This window comes from Procambarus clarkii, chromosome 30 (assembly GCF_040958095.1).
Source record: "Procambarus clarkii isolate CNS0578487 chromosome 30, FALCON_Pclarkii_2.0, whole genome shotgun sequence".
NCBI lineage: Eukaryota > Metazoa > Arthropoda > Malacostraca > Decapoda > Cambaridae > Procambarus > Procambarus clarkii.
Window position 1 is genome coordinate 43,356,139 of NC_091179.1, and position 25,151 is coordinate 43,381,289.

Consider the following 25,151-nt stretch of genomic DNA (forward strand, 5'->3'; position numbering starts at 1 on the left):
TATACGGAAAATCAGGAACATTTTAGTTAATTCTAATGAAAACACATTGATTTTTATCATTTGTATTTGAAACAACATTGTCATATGTCTTTTCTTGGATCTAAATAATACGAAACCTCGCTCTATGATTTGAAGTTAAAATCCTCAAATATGGTATTATAGTGACTTTTTTCACGTTATTCATGTAGTGTGATTTTACGTATATATACTCGTTTTTACCAATATTTCGATACTACTTCATGTTTTCTCACGATATGTGATTTGGCCTTCAAATCTCAGATTTTCGCATAATATTGCATTTTAAGCAAGTTTTCTTGCATTTTGTTTCGTACTAAAAATCATCGAATTCAGCAGTATTTTGACGTTTATCATCCCCTTTTCCTTTATGTAATATAAACAAAATATCATCGAATTAGGCAATATTTTGCTGTTTTTCCACGTTATTGTGAATTTTCAGTTTATTGCTATTAATTCATTAAATATACGATAAAAATGATGCAAACGCATAATTGATTTGATAATAACCTTAAACACTTCATTTTCAATCAACTATTAGTTTCTCGTTAAAATACTGAGTAAGATATTGGAAAGGGGAGAAGTTCTGTTTTTATTGCATATATCGACGTTTCAGCCGGATTAAAGCGGTTTTACGTGTACATCTTCCATCGGTAATATATACGGAAAATCAGGAACATTTTAGTTAATTCTAATGAAAACACATTGATTTTTATCATTTGTATTTGAAACAACATTGTCATACGTCTTTTCTTGGATCTAAATAATACGAAACCTCGCTCTATGATTTGAAGTTAAGATCCTCAAATATGGTAATATAGTGACTTTTTCACGTTATTCATTTAGTGTAATTTTACGTATATATATTCGTTTCTACCAATATTTCGATACTACTTCATGTTTTCTCACGATATGTGATTTGGCCTTCAAATCTCAGAATTTCGCAAATTTTGAATCTTTAAGCAAGTTTTCTTGCATTTTGTTTGGTACTAAAAATCATCGAATTTAGCAATATTTTTACTTTTTTCATCCCCTTTTCCTTTATGTGATTTAAACAAAATATCATCGAATTAGGCCGTTTTTCCACGTTTTTGTGAATTTTCAGTTTATTGTTATTAATTCATTATATATTCGATAAAAATTATGCAAACACATAATTGATCAGAAAATAACCTTAAATATTTCGTTTTCAATCATCTATTTGTTTCTCGTTAAAATACTGAGTAGGTCATTGAAAATGGGAGAAGTTCTGTTTTAATTGCCTATATCGACGTTTCAGCCGGATTAGAACGGTTTTACGTGTACATCTTCCATCGGTAATATAAACCAAAAATCAGGAACATTTTAGCAAATTCTAATGAAAACATATTGATTTTTATCAATTGTATTTGAAACAACATTGTCATATGTCTTTTCTTGGATCTAAATAATACGAAACCTCGCTCTATGATTTGAAGTTAAAATCCTCAAATATGGTATTATAGTGACTTTTTTCACGTTATTCATGTAGTGTGATTTTACGTATATATATTCGTTTATACGTAAGATATTGGAAAGGGGAGAAGTTCTGTTTTTATTGCATATATCGACGTTTCAGCCGGATTAAAGCGGTTTTACGTGTACATCTTCCATCGGTAATATATACGGAAAATCAGGAACATTTTAGTTAATTCTAATGAAAACACATTGATTTTTATCATTTGTATTTGAAACAACATTGTCATATGTCTTTTCTTGGATCTAAATAATACGAAACCTCGCTCTATGATTTGAAGTTAAGATCCTCAAATATGGTAATATAGTGACTTTTTCACGTTATTCATTTAGTGTAATTTTACGTATATATATTCGTTTCTACCAATATTTCGATACTACTTCATGTTTTCTCACGATATGTGATTTGGCCTTCAAATCTCAGAATTTCGCAAATTTTGAATCTTTAAGCAAGTTTTCTTGCATTTTGTTTGGTACTAAAAATCATCGAATTTAGCAATATTTTGACTTTTTTCATCCCCTTTTCCTTTATGTGATTTAAACAAAATATCATCGAATTAGGCCGTTTTTCCACGTTTTTGTGAATTTTCAGTTTATTGTTATTAATTCATTATATATTCGATAAAAATTATGCAAACACATAATTGATCAGAAAATAACCTTAAATATTTCGTTTTCAATCATCTATTTGTTTCTCGTTAAAATACTGAGTAGGTCATTGAAAATGGGAGAAGTTCTGTTTTAATTGCATATATCGACGTTTCAGCCGGACTAGAACAGTTTTACGTGTACATCTTCCATCGGTAATATAAACCAAAAATCAGGAACATTTTAGTAAATTCTAATGAAAACATATTGATTTTTATCAATTGTATTTGAAACAACATTGTCATATGTCTTTTCTTGGATCTAAATAATACGAAACCTCGCTCTATGATTTGAAGTTAAAATCCTCAAATATGGTATTATAGTGACTTTTTTCACGTTATTCATGTAGTGTGATTTTACGTATATATATTCGATTTTACCAATATTTCGATACTACTTCATGTTTCTCACGATATGTGATTTGGCCTTCAAATCTCAGATTTTCGCATAATATTGCATTTTAAGCAAGTTTTCTTGCATTTTGTTTCGTACTAAAAATCATCGAATTCAGCAGTATTTTGACGTTTATCATCCCCTTTTCCTTTATGTAATATAAACAAAATATCATCGAATTAGGCAATATTTTGCTGTTTTTCCACGTTATTGTGAATTTTCAGTTTATTGCTATTAATTCATTAAATATACGATAAAAATGATGCAAACACATAATTGATTAGAAATTAACCTTAAACACTTCATTTTCAATCAACTATTTGTTTCTCGTTAAAATACTGAGTAAGATATTGGAAAGGGGAGAAGTTCTGTTTTTATTGCATATATCGACGTTTCAGCCGGATTAGAACGGTTTTATGTGTACATTTTCCATCGGTAATATAAACGGAAAATCAGGAACATTTTAGTTAATTCTAATGAAAACACATTGATTTTTATCATTTGTATTTGAAACAACATTGTCATATGTCTTTTCTTGGATCTAAATAATACGAAACCTCGCTCTATGATTTGAAGTTAAAATCCACAAATATGGTATTATAGTGACTTTTTTCACGTTATGCATATAGTGTGATTTTACGTATATATATTCGTTTTTACCAATATTTCGATACTACTTCATGTTTTCTCACGATATGTGATTTGGCCTTCAAATCTCAGATTTTCGCATAATATTGCATTTTAAGCAAGTTTTCTTGCATTTTGTTTCGTACTAAAAATCATAGAATTCAGCAATATTTTGACGTTTATCATCCCCTTTTCCTTTATGTGATATAAACAAAATATCATCGAATTAGGCAATATTTTGCTGTTTTTCCACGTTATTGTGAATTTTCAGTTTATTGCTATTAATTTTTTATATATACGATAAAAATGATGCAAACACATAATTGATTTGAAATTAACCTTAAACACTTGATTTACAATCAACTATTAGTTTCTCGTTAAAATACTGAGTAAGATATTGGAGAGGGGAGAAGTTCTGTTTTTATTGCATATATCGACGTTTCAGCCGGATTAAAGCGGATTTACATGTACATCTTCCATCGGTAATATATACGGAAAATTAGGAACATTTTAGTTAATTCTAATGAAAACACATTGATTTTTATCATTTGTATTTGAAACAACATTGTCATATGTCTTTTCTTGGATCTAAATAATACGAAACCTCGCTCTATGATTTGAAGTTAAGATCCTCAAATATGGTAATATAGTGACTTTTTTCACGTTATTCATTTAGTGTAATTTTACCTATATATATTCATTTCTACCAATATTTCGATACTACTTCATGTTTTCTCACGATATGTGATTTGGCCTTCAAATCTCAGAATTTCGCAAATTTTGAATCTTTAAGCAAGTTTTCTTGCATTTTGTTTTGTACTAAAAATCATCGAATTTAACAATATTTTGACCTTTTTTCATCCCCTTTTCCTTTATGTGATTTAAACAAAATATCATCGAATTAGGCCGTTTTTCCACGTTTTTTTGAATTTTCAGTTTACTGTTATTAATTCATTATATATACGATAAAAATTATGCAAACACATAATTGATCAGAAAATAACCTTAAGTACTTCATTTTCAATCATCTATTTGTTTCTCGTTAAAATACTGAGTAGGTCATTGAAAATGGGAGAAGTTCTGTTTTAATTGCATATATCGACGTTTCAACCGGATTAGAACGGTTTTACGTGTACATCTTCCATCGGTAATATAAACCAAAAATCAGGAACATTTTAGTTAATTTTAATGAAAACATATTGATTTTTATCATTTGTATTTGAAACAACATTGTCATATGTCTTTTCTTGGATCTAAATAATACGAAACCTCGCTCTATGATTTGAAGTTAAAATCCTCAAATATGGTATTATAGTGACTTTTTTCACGTTATTCATGTAGTGTGATTTTACGTATATATATTCGTTTTTACCAATATTTCGATACTACTTCATGTTTTCTCACGATATGTGATTTGACCTTCAAATCTCAGATTTTCGCATAATATTGCATTTTAAGCAAGTTTTCTTGCATTTTGTTTCGTACTAAAAATCATCGAATTCAGCTGTATTTTGACGTTTATCATCCCCTTTTCCTTTATGTAATATAAACAAAATATCATCGAATTTGGCAATATTTTGCTGTTTTTCCACGTTATTGTGAATTTTCAGTTTATTGCTATTAATTCATTAAATATACGATAAAAATGATGCAAACCTATAATTGACTAGAAATTAACCTTAAACACTTCATTTTCAATCAACTATTTGTTTCTCGTTAAATACTGAGTAAGATATTGGAAACGGGAGAAGTTCTGTTTTTATTGCATATATCGACGTTTCAGCCGGATTAGAGCGGTTTTATGTGTACATTTTCCATCGGTAATATAAACGGAAAATCAGGAACATTTTAGTTAATTCTAATGAAAACACATTGATTTTTATCATTTGTATTTGAAACAACATTATCATATGTCTTTTCTTGGATCTAAATAATACGAAACCTCGCTCTATGATTTGAAGTTAAAATCCTCAAATATGGTATTATAGTGACTTTTTTTGTCGTTATGCATATAGTGTGATTTTACGTATATATATTCGTTTTTACCAATATTTCGATACTACTTCATGTTTTCTCACGATATGTGATTTGGCCTTCAAATCTCAGATTTTCGCATAATATTGCATTTTAAGCAAGTTTTCTTGCATTTTGTTTCGTACTAAAAATCATAGAATTCAGCAATATTTTGACGTTTATCATCCCGTTTTCCTTTATGTGATATAAACAAAATATCATCGAATTAGGCAATATTTTGCTGTTTTTCCACGTTATTGTGAATTTTCAGTTTATTGTTATTAATTCATTATATATACGATAAAAATGATGCAAACACATAATTGATTTGAAATTAACCTTAAACACTTCATTTTCAATCAACTATTAGTTTCTCGTTAAAATACTGAGTAAGATATTGGAAAGGGGAGAAGTTCGGTTTTTATTGCATATATCGACGTTTCAGCCGGATTAAAGCGGTTTTACGTGTACATCTTCCATCGGTAATATATACGGAAAATCAGGAACATTTTAGTTAATTCTAATGAAAACACATTGATATTTATCATTTGTATTTGAAACAACATTGTCATGTGTCTTTTCTTGGATCTAAATAATACGAAACCTCCCTCTATGATTTGAAGATCCTCAAATATGGTAATATAGTGACTTTTTCACGTTATTCATTTAGTGTAATTTTACGTATATATATTCGTTTCTACCAATATTTCGATACTACTTCATGTTTTCTCACGATATGTGATTTGGCCTTCAAATCTCAGAATTTCGCAAATTTTGAATCTTTAAGCAAGTTTTCTTGCATTTTGTTTGGTACTAAAAATCATCGAATTTAGCAATATTTTGACTTTTTTCATCCCCTTTTCCTTTATGTGATTTAAACAAAATATCATCGAATTAGGCCGTTTTTCCACGTTTTTGTGAATTTTCAGTTTATTGTTATTAATTCATTATATATTCGATAAAAATTATGCAAACACATAATTGATCAGAAAATAACCTTAAATATTTCGTTTTCAATCATCTATTTGTTTCTCGTTTAAATACTGAGTAGGTCATTGAAAATGGGAGAAGTTCTGTTTTAATTGCATATATCGACGTTTCAGCCGGATTAGAACAGTTTTACGTGTACATCTTCCATCGGTAATATAAACCAAAAATCAGGAACATTTTAGTAAATTCTAATGAAAACATATTGATTTTTATCAATTGTATTTGAAACAACATTGTCGGATGTCTTTTCTTGGATCTAAATAATACGAAACCTCGCTCTATGATTTGAAGTTAAAATCCTCAAATATGGTATTATAGTGACTTTTTTCACGTTATTCATGTAGTGTGATTTTACGTATATATATTCGTTTTTACCAATATTTCGATACTACTTCATGTTTCTCACGATATGTGATTTGGCCTTCAAATCTCAGATTTTCGCATAATATTGCATTTTAAGCAAGTTTTCTTGCATTTTGTTTCGTACTAAAAATCATCGAATTCAGCAGTGTTTTGACGTTTATCATCCCCTTTTCCTTTATGTAATATAAACAAAATATCATCGAATTAGGCAATATTTTGCTGTTTTTCCACGTTATTGTGAATTTTCAGTTTATTGCTATTAATTCATTAAATATACGATAAAAATGATGCAAACACATAATTGATTAGAAATTAACCTTAAACACTTCATTTTCAATCAACTATTTGTTTCTCGTTAAAATACTGAGTAAGATATTGGAAAGGGGAGAAGTTCTGTTTTTATTGCATATATCGACGTTTCAGCCGGATTAGAACGGTTTTATGTGTACATTTTCCATCGGTAATATAAACGGAAAATCAGGAACATTTTAGTTAATTCTAATGAAAACACATTGATTTTTATCATTTGTATTTGAAACAACATTGTCATATGTCTTTTCTTGGATCTAAATAATACGAAACCTCGCTCTATGATTTGAAGTTAAAATCCTCAAATATGGTATTATAGTGACTTTTTTCACGTTATGCATATAGTGTGATTTTACGTATATATATTCGTTTTTACCAATATTTCGATACTACTTCATGTTTTCTCACGATATGTGATTTGGCCTTCAAATCTCAGATTTTCGCATAATATTGCATTTTAAGCAAGTTTTCTTGCATTTTGTTTCGTACTAAAAATCATAGAATTCAGCAATATTTTGACGTTTATCATCCCCTTTTCCTTTATGTGATATAAACAAAATATCATCGAATTAGGCAATATTTTGCTGTTTTTCCACGTTATTGTGAATTTTCAGTTTATTGCTATTAATTTTTTATATATACGATAAAAATGATGCAAACACATAATTGATTTGAAGTTAGCCTTAAACACTTCATTTTCAATCAACTATTAGTTTCTCGTTAAAATACTGAGTAAGATATTGGAGAGGGGAGAAGTTCTGTTTTTATTGCATATATCGACGTTTCAGCCGGATTAAAGCGGATTTACATGTACATCTTCCATCGGTAATATATACGGAAAATTAGGAACATTTTAGTTAATTCTAATGAAAACACATTGATTTTTATCATTTGTATTTGAAACAACATTGTCATATGTCTTTTCTTGGATCTAAATAATACGAAACCTCGCTCTATGATTTGAAGTTAAGATCCTCAAATATGGTAATATAGTGACTTTTTCACGTTATTCATTTAGTGTAATTTTACGTATATATATTCATTTCTACCAATATTTCGATACTACTTCATGTTTTCTCACGATATGTGATTTGGCCTTCAAATCTCAGAATTTCGCAAATTTTGAATCTTTAAGCAAGTTTTGCTTGCATTTTGTTTTGTACTAAAAATCATCGAATTTAACAATATTTTGACCTTTTTTCATCCCCTTTTCCTTTATGTGATTTAAACAAAATATCATCGAATTAGGCCGTTTTTCCACGTTTTTTTGAATTTTCAGTTTACTGTTATTAATTCATTATATATACGATAAAAATTATGCAAACACATAATTGATCAGAAAATAACCTTAAGTACTTCATTTTCAATCATCTATTTGTTTCTCGTTAAAATACTGAGTAGGATATTGAAAATGGGAGAAGTTCTGTTTTTATTGCATATATCGACGTTTCAGCCGGATTAGAACGGTTTTACGTGTACATCTTCCATCGGTAATATAAACCAAAAATCAGGAACATTTTAGTTAATTCTAATGAAAACATATTGATTTTTATCATTTGTATTTGAAACAACATTGTCATATGTCTTTTCTTGGATTTAAATAATACGAAACCTCGTTCTATGATTTGAAGTTAAAATCCTCAAATATGGTATTATAGTGACTTTTTTCACGTTATTCATGTAGTGTGATTTTACGTATATATATTCGTTTTTACTAATATTTCGATACTACTTCATGTTTTCTCACGATATGTGATTTGGCCTTCAAATCTCAGATTTTCGCATAATATTGCATTTTAAGCAAGTTTTCTTGCATTTTGTTTGGTACTAAAAATCATCGAATTCAGTAATATTTTGACGTTTATTATCCCCTTTTCCTTTGTGTGATATAAACAAAATATCATCGAATTAGGCAATATTTTGCCGTTTTTCCACGTTTTTGTGAATTTTCAGTTTATTGTTATTATTTCATTAAATATACGAGAAAAATTATGCAAACACATAATTGATCAGATAATAACCTTAAATAAATAATTTTCAATCATCTATTTGTTTCTCGTTAAAATACTGAGTAAGATATTGAAAAGGGAAGTTCTGTTTTAAATGCAAATATCGACGTTTCAGCTGGATTAGAACGATTTTACGTGTACATCTTCCATCGGTAATATAAACCGAAAATCAGGAATATTTTAGTTAATTCTAATGAAAACACATTGATTTTTATCATTTGTATTTGAAACAACATTGTCATATGTCTTTTCTTGGATCTAAATAATACGAAACCTCGCACTATGATTTGAAGTTAAGATCCTCAAATATGGTAATATAGTGACTTTTTCACGTTATTCATTTAGTGTAATTTTACGTATATATATTCATTTCTACCAATATTTCGATACTACTTCATGTTTTCTCACGATATGTGATTTGGCCTTTAATCTCAGAATTTCGCAAATTTTGAATCTTTAAGCAAGTTTTCTTGCATTTTGTTTGGTACTAAAAATCATCGAATTTAGCAATATTTTGACCTTTTTTCATCCCCTTTTCCTTTATGTGATTTAAACAAAATATCATCGAATTAGGCCGTTTTTCCACGTTTTCGTGAATTTTTAGTTTATTGTTATTAATTCATTATATATTCGATAACAATTATGCAAACACATAATTGATCAGAAAATAACCTTAAATATTTCGTTTTCAATCATCTATTTGTTTCTCGTTAAAATACTGAGTAGGTCATTGAAAATGGGAGAAGTTCTGTTTTAATTGCATATATCGACGTTTCAGCCGGATTAGAACGGTTTTACGTGTACATCTTCCATCGGTAATATAAACCAAAAATCAGGAACATTTTAGTAAATTCTAATGAAAACATATTGATTTTTATCAATTGTATTTGAAACAACATTGTCATATGTCTTTTCTTGGATCTAAATAATACGAAACCTCGCTCTATGATTTGAAGTTAAAATCCTCAAATATGGTATTATAGTGACTTTTTTCACGTTATTCATGTAGTGTGATTTTACGTATATATATTCGTTTTTACCAATATTTCGATACTACTTCATGTTTTCTCACGATATGTGATTTGACCTTCAAATCTCAGATTTTCGCATAATATTGCATTTTAAGCAAGTTTTCTTGCATTTTGTTTCGTACTAAAAATCATCGAATTCAGCAGTATTTTGACGTTTATCATCCCCTTTTCCTTTATGTAATATAAACAAAATATCATCGAATTTGGCAATATTTTGCTGTTTTTCCACGTTATTGTGAATTTTCAGTTTATTGCTATTAATTCATTAAATATACGATAAAAATGATGCAAACCTATAATTGACTAGAAATTAACCTTAAACACTTCATTTTCAATCAACTATTTGTTTCTCGTTAAAATACTGAGTAAGATATTGGAAACGGGAGAAGTTCTGTTTTTATTGCATATATCGACGTTTCAGCCGGATTAGAGCGGTTTTATGTGTACATTTTCCATCGGTAATATAAACGGAAAATCAGGAACATTTTAGTTAATTCTAATGAAAACACATTGATTTTTATCATTTGTATTTGAAACAACATTATCATATGTCTTTTCTTGGATCTAAATAATACGAAACCTCGCTCCATGATTTGAAGTTAAAATCCTCAAATATGGTATTATAGTGACTTTTTTCACGTTATGCATATAGTGTGATTTTACGTATATATATTCGTTTTTACCAATATTTCGATACTACTTCATGTTTTCTCACGATATGTGATTTGGCCTTCAAATCTCAGATTTTCGCATAATATTGCATTTTAAGCAAGTTTTCTTGCATTTTGTTTCGTACTAAAAATCATAGAATTCAGCAATATTTTGACGTTTATCATCCCGTTTTCCTTTATGTGATATAAACAAAATATCATCGAATTAGGCAATATTTTGCTGTTTTTCCACGTTATTGTGAATTTTCAGTTTATTGCTATTAATTCATTATATATACGATAAAAATGATGCAAACACATAATTGATTTGAAATTAACCTTAAACACTTCATTTACAATCAACTATTAGTTTCTCGTTAAAAAACTGAGTAAGATATTGGAAAGGGGAGAAGTTCGGTTTTTATTGCATATATCGACGTTTCAGCCGGATTAAAGCGGTTTTACGTGTACATCTTCCATCGGTAATATATACGGAAAATCAGGAACATTTTAGTTAATTCTAATGAAAACACATTGATTTTTATCATTTGTATTTGAAACAACATTGTCATATGTCTTTTCTTGGATCTAAATAATACGAAACCTCGCTCTATGATTTGAAGATCCTCAAATATGGTAATATAGTGACTTTTTCACGTTATTCATTTAGTGTAATTTTACGTATATATATTCGTTTCTACCAATATTTCGATACTACTTCATGTTTTCTCACGATATGTGATTTGGCCTTCAAATCTCAGATTTTCGCATAATATTGCATTTTAAGCAAGTTTTCTTGCATTTTGTTTCGTACTAAAAATCATCGAATTCAGCAGTGTTTTGACGTTTATCATCCCCTTTTCCTTTATGTAATATAAACAAAATATCATCGAATTAGGCAATATTTTGCTGTTTTTCCACGTTATTGTGAATTTTCAGTTTATTGCTATTAATTCATTAAATATACGATAAAAATGATGCAAACACATAATTGATTAGAAATTAACCTTAAACACTTCATTTTCAATCAACTATTTGTTTCTCGTTAAAATACTGAGTAAGATATTGGAAAGGGGAGAAGTTCTGTTTTTATTGCATATATCGACGTTTCAGCCGGATTAGAACGGTTTTATGTGTACATTTTCCATCGGTAATATAAACGGAAAATCAGGAACATTTTAGTTAATTCTAATGAAAACACATTGATTTTTATCATTTGTATTTGAAACAACATTGTCATATGTCTTTTCTTGGATCTAAATAATACGAAACCTCGCTCTATGATTTGAAGTTAAAATCCTCAAATATGGTATTATAGTGACTTTTTTCACGTTATGCATATAGTGTGATTTTACGTATATATATTCGTTTTTACCAATATTTCGATACTACTTCATGTTTTCTCACGATATGTGATTTGGCCTTCAAATCTCAGATTTTCGCATAATATTGCATTTTAAGCAAGTTTTCTTGCATTTTGTTTCGTACTAAAAAACATAGAATTCAGCAATATTTTGACGTTTATCATCCCCTTTTCCTTTATGTGATATAAACAAAATATCATCGAATTAGGCAATATTTTGCTGTTTTTCCACGTTATTGTGAATTTTCAGTTTATAGCTATTAATTTTTTATATATACGATAAAAATGATGCAAACACATAATTGATTTGAAGTTAACCTTAAACACTTCATTTTCAATCAACTATTAGTTTCTCGTTAAAATACTGAGTAAGATATTGGAGAGGGGAGAAGTTCTGTTTTTATTGCATATATCGACGTTTCAGCCGGATTAAAGCGGATTTACATGTACATCTTCCATCGGTAATATATACGGAAAATTAGGAACATTTTAGTTAATTCTAATGAAAACACATTGATTTTTATCATTTGTATTTGAAACAACATTGTCATATGTCTTTTCTTGGATCTAAATAATACGAAACCTCGCTCTATGATTTGAAGTTAAAATCCTCAAATATGGTATTATAGTGACTTTTTTCACGTTATTCATGTAGTGTGATTTTACGTATATATATTCATTTCTACCAATATTTCGATACTACTTCATGTTTTCTCACGATATGTGATTTGGCCTTCAAATCTCAGAATTTCGCAAATTTTGAATCTTTAAGCAAGTTTTGCTTGCATTTTGTTTTGTACTAAAAATCATCGAATTTAACAATATTTTGACCTTTTTTCATCCCCTTTTCCTTTATGTGATTTAAACAAAATATCATCGAATTAGGCCGTTTTTCCACGTTTTTTTGAATTTTCAGTTTACTGTTATTAATTCATTATATATACGATAAAAATTATGCAAACACATAATTGATCAGAAAATAACCTTAAGTACTTCATTTTCAATCATCTATTTGTTTCTCGTTAAAATACTGAGTAGGATATTGAAAATGGGAGAAGTTCTGTTTTTATTGCATATATCGACGTTTCAGCCGGATTAGAACGGTTTTACGTGTACATCTTCCATCGGTAATATAAACCAAAAATCAGGAACATTTTAGTTAATTCTAATGAAAACATATTGATTTTTATCATTTGTATTTGAAACAACATTGTCATATGTCTTTTCTTGGATTTAAATAATACGAAACCTCGTTCTATGATTTGAAGTTAAAATCCTCAAATATGGTATTATAGTGACTTTTTTCACGTTATTCATGTAGTGTGATTTTACGTATATATATTCGTTTTTACTAATATTTCGATACTACTTCATGTTTTCTCACGATATGTGATTTGGCCTTCAAATCTCAGATTTTCGCATAATATTGCATTTTAAGCAAGTTTTCTTGCATTTTGTTTGGTACTAAAAATCATCGAATTCAGTAATATTTTGACGTTTATTATCACCTTTTCCTTTGTGTGATATAAACAAAATATCATCGAATTAGGCAATATTTTGCCGTTTTTCCACGTTTTTGTGAATTTTCAGTTTATTGTTATTATTTCATTAAATATACGAGAAAAATTATGCAAACACATAATTGATCAGATAATAACCTTAAATAAATAATTTTCAATCATCTATTTGTTTCTCGTTAAAATACTGAGTAAGATATTGAAAAGGGAAGTTCTGTTTTAAATGCAAATATCGACGTTTCAGCTGGATTAGAACGATTTTACGTGTACATCTTCCATCGGTAATATAAACCGAAAATCAGGAATATTTTAGTTAATTCTAATGAAAACACATTGATTTTTATCATTTGTATTTGAAACAACATTGTCATATGTCTTTTCTTGGATCTAAATAATACGAAACCTCGCTCTATGATTTGAAGTTAAGATCCTCAAATATGGTAATATAGTGACTTTTTCACGTTATTCATTTAGTGTAATTTTACGTATATATATTCATTTCTACCAATATTTCGATACTACTTCATGTTTTCTCACGATATGTGATTTGGCCTTTAATCTCAGAATTTCGCAAATTTTGAATCTTTAAGCAAGTTTTCTTGCATTTTGTTTGGTACTAAAAATCATCGAATTTAGCAATATTTTGACCTTTTTTCATCCCCTTTTCCTTTATGTGATTTAAACAAAATATCATCGAATTAGGCCGTTTTTCCACGTTTTTGTGAATTTTTAGTTTATTGTTATTAATTCATTATATATTCGATAACAATTATGCAAACACATAATTGATCAGAAAATAACCTTAAATATTTCGTTTTCAATTATCTATTTGTTTCTCGTTAAAATACTGAGTAGGTCATTGAAAATGGGAGAAGTTCTGTTTTAATTGCATATATCGACGTTTCAGCCGGATTAGAACGGTTTTACGTGTACATCTTCCATCGGTAATATAAACCAAAAATCAGGAACATTTTAGTAAAATCTAATGAAAACATATTGATTTTTATCAATTGTATTTGAAACAACATTGTCATATGTCTTTTCTTGGATCTAAATAATACGAAACCTCGCTCTATGATTTGAAGTTAAAATCCTCAAATATGGTATTATAGTGACTTTTTTCACGTTATTCATGTAGTGTGATTTTACGTATATATATTCGTTTTTACCAATATTTCGAAACTACTTCATGTTTTCTCACGATATGTGATTTGACCTTCAAATCTCAGATTTTCGCATAATATTGCATTTTAAGCAAGTTTTCTTGCATTTTGTTTCGTACTAAAAATCATCGAATTCAGCAGTATTTTGACGTTTATCATCCCCTTTTCCTTTATGTAATATAAACAAAATATCATCGAATTAGGCAATATTTTGCTGTTTTTCCACGTTATTGTGAATTTTCAGTTTATTGCTATTAATTCATTAAATATACGATAAAAATGATGCAAACCTATAATTGACTAGAAATTAACCTTAAACACTTCATTTTCAATCAACTATTTGTTTCTCGTTAAAATACTGAGTAAGATATTGGAAACGGGAGAAGTTCTGTTTTTATTGCATATATCGACGTTTCAGCCGGATTAGAGCGGTTTTATGTGTACATTTTCCATCGGTAATATAAACGGAAAATCAGGAACATTTTAGTTAATTCTAATGAAAACACATTGATTTTTATCATTTGTATTTGAAACAACATTATCATATGTCTTTTCTTGGATCTAAATAATACGAAACCTCGCTCTATGATTTGAAGTTAAAATCCTCAAATATGGTATTATAGTGACTTTTTTCACGTTTTTCATGTAGTGTGATTTTACGTATATATATTCGTTTTTACCAATATTTCGATACTACTTCATGTTTTCTCACGATATGTGATTTGGCCTTCAAATCTCAGATTTTCGCATAATATTGCATTTTAAGCAAGTTTTCTTGCATTTTGTTTGGTACTAAAAATCATCGAATTCAGTAATATTTTGACGTTTATTATCCCCTTTTCCTTTGTGTGATATAAACAAAATATCATCGAATTAGGCAATATTTTGCCGTTTTTCCACGTTTTTGTGAATTTTCAGTTTATTGTTATTATTTCATTAAATATACGAGAAAAATTATGCAAACACATAATTGATCAGATAATAACCTTAAATAAATAATTTTCAATCATCTATTTGTTTCTCGTTAAAATACTGAGTAAGATATTGAAAAGGGAAGTTCTGTTTTAAATGCAAATATCGACGTTTCAGCTGGATTAGAACGATTTTACGTGTACATCTTCCATCGGTAATATAAACCGAAAATCAGGAATATTTTAGTTAATTCTAATGAAAACACATTGATTTTTATCATTTGTATTTGAAACAACATTGTCATATGTCTTTTCTTGGATCTAAATAATACGAAACCTCGCTCTATGATTTGAAGTTAAGATCCTCAAATATGGTAATATAGTGACTTTTTCACGTTATTCATTTAGTGTAATTTTACGTATATATATTCATTTCTACCAATATTTCGATACTACTTCATGTTTTCTCACGATATGTGATTTGGCCTTTAATCTCAGAATTTCGCAAATTTTGAATCTTTAAGCAAGTTTTCTTGCATTTTGTTTGGTACTAAAAATCATCGAATTTAGCAATATTTTGACCTTTTTTCATCCCCTTTTCCTTTATGTGATTTAAACAAAATATCATCGAATTAGGCCGTTTTTCCACGTTTTTGTGAATTTTTAGTTTATTGTTATTAATTCATTATATATTCGATAACAATTATGCAAACACATAATTGATCAGAAAATAACCTTAAATATTTCGTTTTCAATCATCTATTTGTTTCTCGTTAAAATACTGAGTAGGTCATTGAAAATGGGAGAAGTTCTGTTTTAATTGCATATATCGACGTTTCAGCCGGATTAGAACGGTTTTACGTGTACATCTTCCATCGGTAATATAAACCAAAAATCAGGAACATTTTAGTAAATTCTAATGAAAACATATTGATTTTTATCAATTGTATTTGAAACAACATTGTCATATGTCTTTTCTTGGATCTAAATAATACGAAACCTCGCTCTATGATTTGAAGTTAAAATCCTCAAATATGGTATTATAGTGACATTTTTCACGTTATTCATGTAGTGTGATTTTACGTATATATATTCGTTTTTACCAATATTTCGATACTACTTCATGTTTTCTCACGATATGTGATTTGACCTTCAAATCTCAGATTTTCGCATAATATTGCATTTTAAGCAAGTTTTCTTGCATTTTGTTTCGTACTAAAAATCATAGAATTCAGCAATATTTTGACGTTTATCATCCCCTTTTCCTTTATGTGATATAAACAAAATATCATCGAATTAGGCAATATTTTGCTGTTTTTCCACGTTATTGTGAATTTTCAGTTTATTGCTATTAATTTTTTATATATACGATAAAAATGATGCAAACACATAATTGATTTGAAATTAACCTTAAACACTTCATTTACAATCAACTATTAGTTTCTCGTTAAAATACTGAGTAAGATATTGGAGAGGGGAGAAGTTCTGTTTTTATTGCATATATCGACGTTTCAGCCGGATTAAAGCGGATTTACATGTACATCTTCCATCGGTAATATATACGGAAAATTAGGAACATTTTAGTTAATTCTAATGAAAACACATTGATTTTTATCATTTGTATTTGAAACAACATTGTCATATGTCTTTTCTTGGATCTAAATAATACGAAACCTCGCTCTATGATTTGAAGTTAAGATCCTCAAATATGGTAATATAGTGACTTTTTTCACGTTATTCATTTAGTGTAATTTTACCTATATATATTCATTTCTACCAATATTTCGATACTACTTCATGTTTTCTCACGATATGTGATTTGGCCTTCAAATCTCAGAATTTCGCAAATTTTGAATCTTTAAGCAAGTTTTCTTGCATTTTGTTTTGTACTAAAAATCATCGAATTTAACAATATTTTGACCTTTTTTCATCCCCTTTTCCTTTATGTGATTTAAACAAAATATCATCGAATTAGGCCGTTTTTCCACGTTTTTTTGAATTTTCAGTTTACTGTTATTAATTCATTATATATACGATAAAAATTATGCAAACACATAATTGATCAGAAAATAACCTTAAGTACTTCATTTTCAATCATCTATTTGTTTCTCGTTAAAATACTGAGTAGGTCATTGAAAATGGGAGAAGTTCTGTTTTAATTGCATATATCGACGTTTCAGCCGGATTAGAACGGTTTTACGTGTACATCTTCCATCGGTAATATAAACCAAAAATCAGGAACATTTTAGTTAATTTTAATGAAAACATATTGATTTTTATCATTTGTATTTGAAACAACATTGTCATATGTCTTTTCTTGGATCTAAATAATACGAAACCTCGCTCTATGATTTGAAGTTAAAATCCTCAAATATGGTATTATAGTGACTTTTTTCACGTTATTCATGTAGTGTGATTTTACGTATATATATTCGTTTTTACCAATATTTCGATACTACTTCATGTTTTCTCACGATATGTGATTTGACCTTCAAATCTCAGATTTTCGCATAATATTGCATTTTAAGCAAGTTTTCTTGCATTTTGTTTCGTACTAAAAATCATCGAATTCAGCAGTATTTTGACGTTTATCATCCCCTTTTCCTTTATGTAATATAAACAAAATATCATCGAATTTGGCAATATTTTGCTGTTTTTCCACGTTATTGTGAATTTTCAGTTTATTGCTATTAATTCATTAAATATACGATAAAAATGATGCAAACCTATAATTGACTAGAAATTAACCTTAAACACTTCATTTTCAATCAACTATTTGTTTCTCGTTAAAATACTGAGTAAGATATTGGAAACGGGAGAAGTTCTGTTTTTATTGCATATATCGACGTTTCAGCCGGATTAGAGCGGTTTTATGTGTACATTTTCCATCGGTAATATAAACGGAAAATCAGGAACATTTTAGTTAATTCTAATGAAAACACATTGATTTTTATCATTTGTATTTGAAACAACATTATCATATGTCTTTTCTTGGATCTAAATAATACGAAACCTCGCTCTATGATTTGAAGTTAAAATCCTCAAATATGGTATTATAGTGACTTTTTTCACGTTATGCATATAGTGTGATTTTACGTATATATATTCGTTTTTACCAATATTTCGATACTACTTCATGTTTTCTCACGATATGTGATTTGGCCTTCAAATCTCAGATTTTCGCATAATATTGCATTTTAAGCAAGTTTTCTTGCATTTTGTTTCGTACTAAAAATCATAGAATTCAGCAATATTTTGACGTTTATCATCCCGTTTTCCTTTATGTGATATAAACAAAATATCATCGAATTAGGCAATATTTTGCTGTTTTTCCACGTTATTGTGAATTTTCAGTTTATTGCTATTAATTCATTATATATACGATAAAAATGATGCAAACACATAATTGATTTGAAATTAACCTTAAACACTTCATTTTCAATCAACTATTAGTTTCTCGTAAAAATACTGAGTAAGATATTGGAAAGGGGAGAAGTTCGGTTTTTATTGCATATATCGACGTTTCAGCCGGATTAAAGCGGTTTTACGTGTACATCTTCCATCGGTAATATATACGGAAAATCAGGAACATTTTAGTTAATTCTAATGAAAACACATTGATATTTATCATTTGTATTTGAAACAACATTGTCATGTGTCTTTTCTTGGATCTAAATAATACGAAACCTCCCTTTATGATTTGAAGATCCTCAAATATGGTAATATAGTGACTTTTTCACGTTATTCATTTAGTGTAATTTTACGTATATATATTCGTTTCTACCAATATTTCGATACTACTTCATGTTTTCTCACGATATGTGATTTGGCCTTCAAATCTCAGAATTTCGCAAATTTTGAATCTTTAAGCAAGTTTTCTTGCATTTTGTTTGGTACTAAAAATCATCGAATTTAGCAATATTTTGACTTTTTTCATCCCCTTTTCCTTTATGTGATTTAAACAAAATATCATCGAATTAGGCCGTTTTTCCACGTTTTTGTGAATTTTCAGTTTATTGTTATTAATTCATTATATATTCGATAAAAATTATGCAAACACATAATTGATCAGAAAATAACCTTAAATATTTCGTTTTCAATCATCTATTTGTTTCTCGTTAAAATACTGAGTAGGTCATTGAAAATGGGAGAAGTTCTGTTTTAATTGCATATATCGACGTTTCAGCCGGATTAGAACAGTTTTACGTGTACATCTTCCATCGGTAATATAAACCAAAAATCAGGAACATTTTAGTAAATTCTAATGAAAACATATTGATTTTTATCAATTGTATTTGAAACAACATTGTCGGATGTCTTTTCTTGGATCTAAATAATACGAAACCTCGCTCTATGATTTGAAGTTAAAATCCTCAAATATGGTATTATAGTGACTTTTTTCACGTTATTCATGTAGTGTGATTTTACGTATATATATTCGTTTTTACCAATATTTCGATACTACTTCATGTTTCTCACGATATGTGATTTGGCCTTCAAATCTCAGATTTTCGCATAATATTGCATTTTAAGCAAGTTTTCTTGCATTTTGTTTCGTACTAAAAATCATCGAATTCAGCAGTGTTTTGACGTTTATCATCCCCTTTTCCTTTATGTAATATAAACAAAATATCATCGAATTAGGCAATATTTTGCTGTTTTTCCACGTTATTGTGAATTTTCAGTTTATTGCTATTAATTCATTAAATATACGATAAAAATGATGCAAACACATAATTGATTAGAAATTAACCTTAAACACTTCATTTTCAATCAACTATTTGTTTCTCGTTAAAATACTGAGTAAGATATTGGAAAGGGGAGAAGTTCTGTTTTTATTGCATATATCGACGTTTCAGCCGGATTAGAACGGTTTTATGTGTACATTTTCCATCGGTAATATAAACGGAAAATCAGGAACATTTTAGTTAATTCTAATGAAAACACATTGATTTTTATCATTTGTATTTGAAACAACATTGTCATATGTCTTTTCTTGGATCTAAATAATACGAAACCTCGCTCTATGATTTGAAGTTAAAATCCTCAAATATGGTATTATAGTGACTTTTTTCACGTTATGCATATAGTGTGATTTTACGTATATATATTCGTTTTTACCAATATTTCGATACTACTTCATGTTTTCTCACGATATGTGATTTGGCCTTCAAATCTCAGATTTTCGCATAATATTGCATTTTAAGCAAGTTTTCTTGCATTTTGTTTCGTACTAAAAATCATAGAATTCAGCAATATTTTGACGTTTATCATCCCCTTTTCCTTTATGTGATATAAACAAAATATCATCGAATTAGGCAATATTTTGCTGTTTTTCCACGTTATTGTGAATTTTCAGTTTATTGCTATTAATTTTTTATATATACGATAAAAATGATGCAAACACATAATTGATTTGAAGTTAACCTTAAACACTTCATTTTCAATCAACTATTAGTTTCTCGTTAAAATACTGAGTAAGATATTGGAGAGGGGAGAAGTTCTGTTTTTATTGCATATATCGACGTTTCAGCCGGATTAAAGCGGATTTACATGTACATCTTCCATCGGTAATATATACGGAAAATTAGGAACATTTTAGTTAATTCTAATGAAAACACATTGATTTTTATCATTTGTATTTGAAACAACATTGTCATATGTCTTTTCTTGGATCTAAATAATACGAAACCTCGCTCTATGATTTGAAGTTAAGATCCTCAAATATGGTAATATAGTGACTTTTTCACGTTATTCATTTAGTGTAATTTTACGTATATATATTCATTTCTACCAATATTTCGATACTACTTCATGTTTTCTCACGATATGTGATTTGGCCTTCAAATCTCAGAATTTCGCAAATTTTGAATCTTTAAGCAAGTTTTGCTTGCATTTTGTTTTGTACTAAAAATCATCGAATTTAACAATATTTTGACCTTTTTTCATCCCCTTTTCCTTTATGTGATTTAAACAAAATATCATCGAATTAGGCCGTTTTTCCACGTTTTTTTGAATTTTCAGTTTACTGTTATTAATTCATTATATATACGATAAAAATTATGCAAACACATAATTGATCAGAAAATAACCTTAAGTACTTCATTTTCAATCATCTATTTGTTTCTCGTTAAAATACTGAGTAGGATATTGAAAATGGGAGAAGTTCTGTTTTTATTGCATATATCGACGTTTCAGCCGGATTAGAACGGTTTTACGTGTACATCTTCCATCGGTAATATAAACCAAAAATCAGGAACATTTTAGTTAATTCTAATGAAAACATATTGATTTTTATCATTTGTATTTGAAACAACATTGTCATATGTCTTTTCTTGGATTTAAATAATACGAAACCTCGTTCTATGATTTGAAGTTAAAATCCTCAAATATGGTATTATAGTGACTTTTTTCACGTTATTCATGTAGTGTGATTTTACGTATATATATTCGTTTTTACTAATATTTCGATACTACTTCATGTTTTCTCACGATATGTGATTTGGCCTTCAAATCTCAGATTTTCGCATAATATTGCATTTTAAGCAAGTTTTCTTGCATTTTGTTTGGTACTAAAAATCATCGAATTCAGTAATATTTTGACGTTTATTATCCCCTTTTCCTTTGTGTGATATAAACAAAATATCATCGAATTAGGCAATATTTTGCCGTTTTTCCACGTTTTTGTGAATTTTCAGTTTATTGTTATTATTTCATTAAATATACGAGAAAAATTATGCAAACACATAATTGATCAGATAATAACCTTAAATAAATAATTTTCAATCATCTATTTGTTTCTCGTTAAAATACTGAGTAAGATATTGAAAAGGGAAGTTCTGTTTTAAATGCAAATATCGACGTTTCAGCTGGATTAGAACGATTTTACGTGTACATCTTCCATCGGTAATATAAACCGAAAATCAGGAATATTTTAGTTAATTCTAATGAAAACACATTGATTTTTATCATTTGTATTTGAAACAACATTGTCATATGTCTTTTCTTGGATCTAAATAATACGAAACCTCGCTCTATGATTTGAAGTTAAGATCCTCAAATATGGTAATATAGTGACTTTTTCACGTTATTCATTTAGTGTAATTTTACGTATATATATTCATTTCTACCAATATTTCGATACTACTTCACGTTTTCTCACGATATGTGATTTGGCCTTTAATCTCAGAATTTCGCAAATTTTGAATCTTTAAGCAAGTTTTCTTGCATTTTGTTTGGTACTAAAAATCATCGAATTTAGCAATATTTTGACCTTTTTTCATCCCCTTTTCCTTTATGTGATTTAAACAAAATATCATCGAATTAGGCCGTTTTTCCACGTTTTCGTGAATTTTTAGTTTATTGTTATTAATTCATTATATATTCGATAACAATTATGCAAACACATAATTGATCAGAAAATAACCTTAAATATTTCGTTTTCAATCATCTATTTGTTTCTCGTTAAAATACTGAGTAGGTCATTGAAAATGGGAGAAGTTCTGTTTTAATTTCATATATCGACGTTTCAGCCGGATTAGAACGGTTTTACGTGTACATCTTCCATCGGTAATATAAACCAAAAATCAGGAACATTTTAGTAAATTCTAATGAAAACATATTGATTTTTATCAATTGTATTTGAAACAACATTGTCATATGTCTTTTCTTGGATCTAAATAATACGAAACCTCGCTCTATGATTTGAAGTTAAAATCCTCAAATATGGTATTATAGTGATTTTTTTCACGTTATTCATGTAGTGTGATTTTACGTATATATATTCGTTTTTACCAATATTTCGATACTACTTCATGTTTTCTCACGATATGTGATTTGGCCTTCAAATCTCAGATTTTCGCATAATATTGCATTTTAAGCAAGTTTTCTTGCATTTTGTTTCGTACTAAAAAACATAGAATTCAGCAATATTTTGACGTTTATCATCCCCTTTTCCTTTATGTGATATAAACAAAATATCATCGAATTAGGCAATATTTTGCTGTTTTTCCACGTTATTGTGAATTTTCAGTTTATAGCTATTAATTTTTTATATATACGATAAAAATGATGCAAACACATAATTGATTTGAAGTTAACCTTAAACACTTCATTTTCAATCAACTATTAGTTTCTCGTTAAAATACTGAGTAAGATATTGGAGAGGGGAGAAGTTCTGTTTTTATTGCATATATCGACGTTTCAGCCGGATTAAAGCGGATTTACATGTACATCTTCCATCGGTAATATATACGGAAAATTAGGAACATTTTAGTTAATTCTAATGAAAACACATTGATTTTTATCATTTGTATTTGAAACAACATTGTCATATGTCTTTTCTTGGATCTAAATAATACGAAACCTCGCTCTATGATTTGAAGTTAAGATCCTCAAATATGGTAATATAGTGACTTTTTTCACGTTATTCATTTAGTGTAATTTTACGTATATATATTCATTTCTACCAATATTTCGATACTACTTTATGTTTTCTCACGATATGTGATTTGGCCTTCAAATCTCAGAATTTCGCAAATTTTGAATCTTTAAGCAAGTTTTGCTTGCATTTTGTTTTGTACTAAAAATCATCGAATTTAACAATATTTTGACCTTTTTTCATCCCCTTTTCCTTTATGTGATTTAAACAAAATATCATCGAATTAGGCCGTTTTTCCACGTTTTTTTGAATTTTCAGTTTACTGTTATTAATTCATTATATATACGATAAAAATTATGCAAACACATAATTGATCAGAAAATAACCTTAAGTACTTCATTTTCAATCATCTATTTGTTTCTCGTTAAAATACTGAGTAGGATATTGAAAATGGGAGAAGTTCTGTTTTTATTGCATATATCGACGTTTCAGCCGGATTAGAACGGTTTTACGTGTACATCTTCCATCGGTAATATAAACCAAAAATCAGGAACATTTTAGTTAATTCTAATGAAAACATATTGATTTTTATCATTTGTATTTGAAACAACATTGTCATATGTCTTTTCTTGGATTTAAATAATACGAAACCTCGTTCTATGATTTGAAGTTAAAATCCTCAAATATGGTATTATAGTGACTTTTTTCACGTTATTCATGTAGTGTGATTTTACGTATATATATTCGTTTTTACTAATATTTCGATACTACTTCATGTTTTCTCACGATATGTGATTTGGCCTTCAAATCTCAGATTTTCGCATAATATTGCATTTTAAGCAAGTTTTCTTGCATTTTGTTTGGTACTAAAAATCATCGAATTCAGTAATATTTTGACGTTTATTATCCCCTTTTCCTTTGTGTGATATAAACAAAATATCATCGAATTAGGCAATATTTTGCCGTTTTTCTACGTTTTTGTGAATTTTCAGTTTATTGTAATTATTTCATTAAATATACGAGAAAAATTATGCAAACACATAATTGATCAGATAATAACCTTAAATAAATAATTTTCAATCATCTATTTGTTTCTCGTTAAAATACTGAGTAAGATATTGAAAAGGGAAGTTCTGTTTTAAATGCAAATATCGACGTTTCAGCTGGATTAGAACGATTTTACGTGTACATCTTCCATCGGTAATATAAACCGAAAATCAGGAATATTTTAGTTAATTCTAATGAAAACACATTGATTTTTATCATTTGTATTTG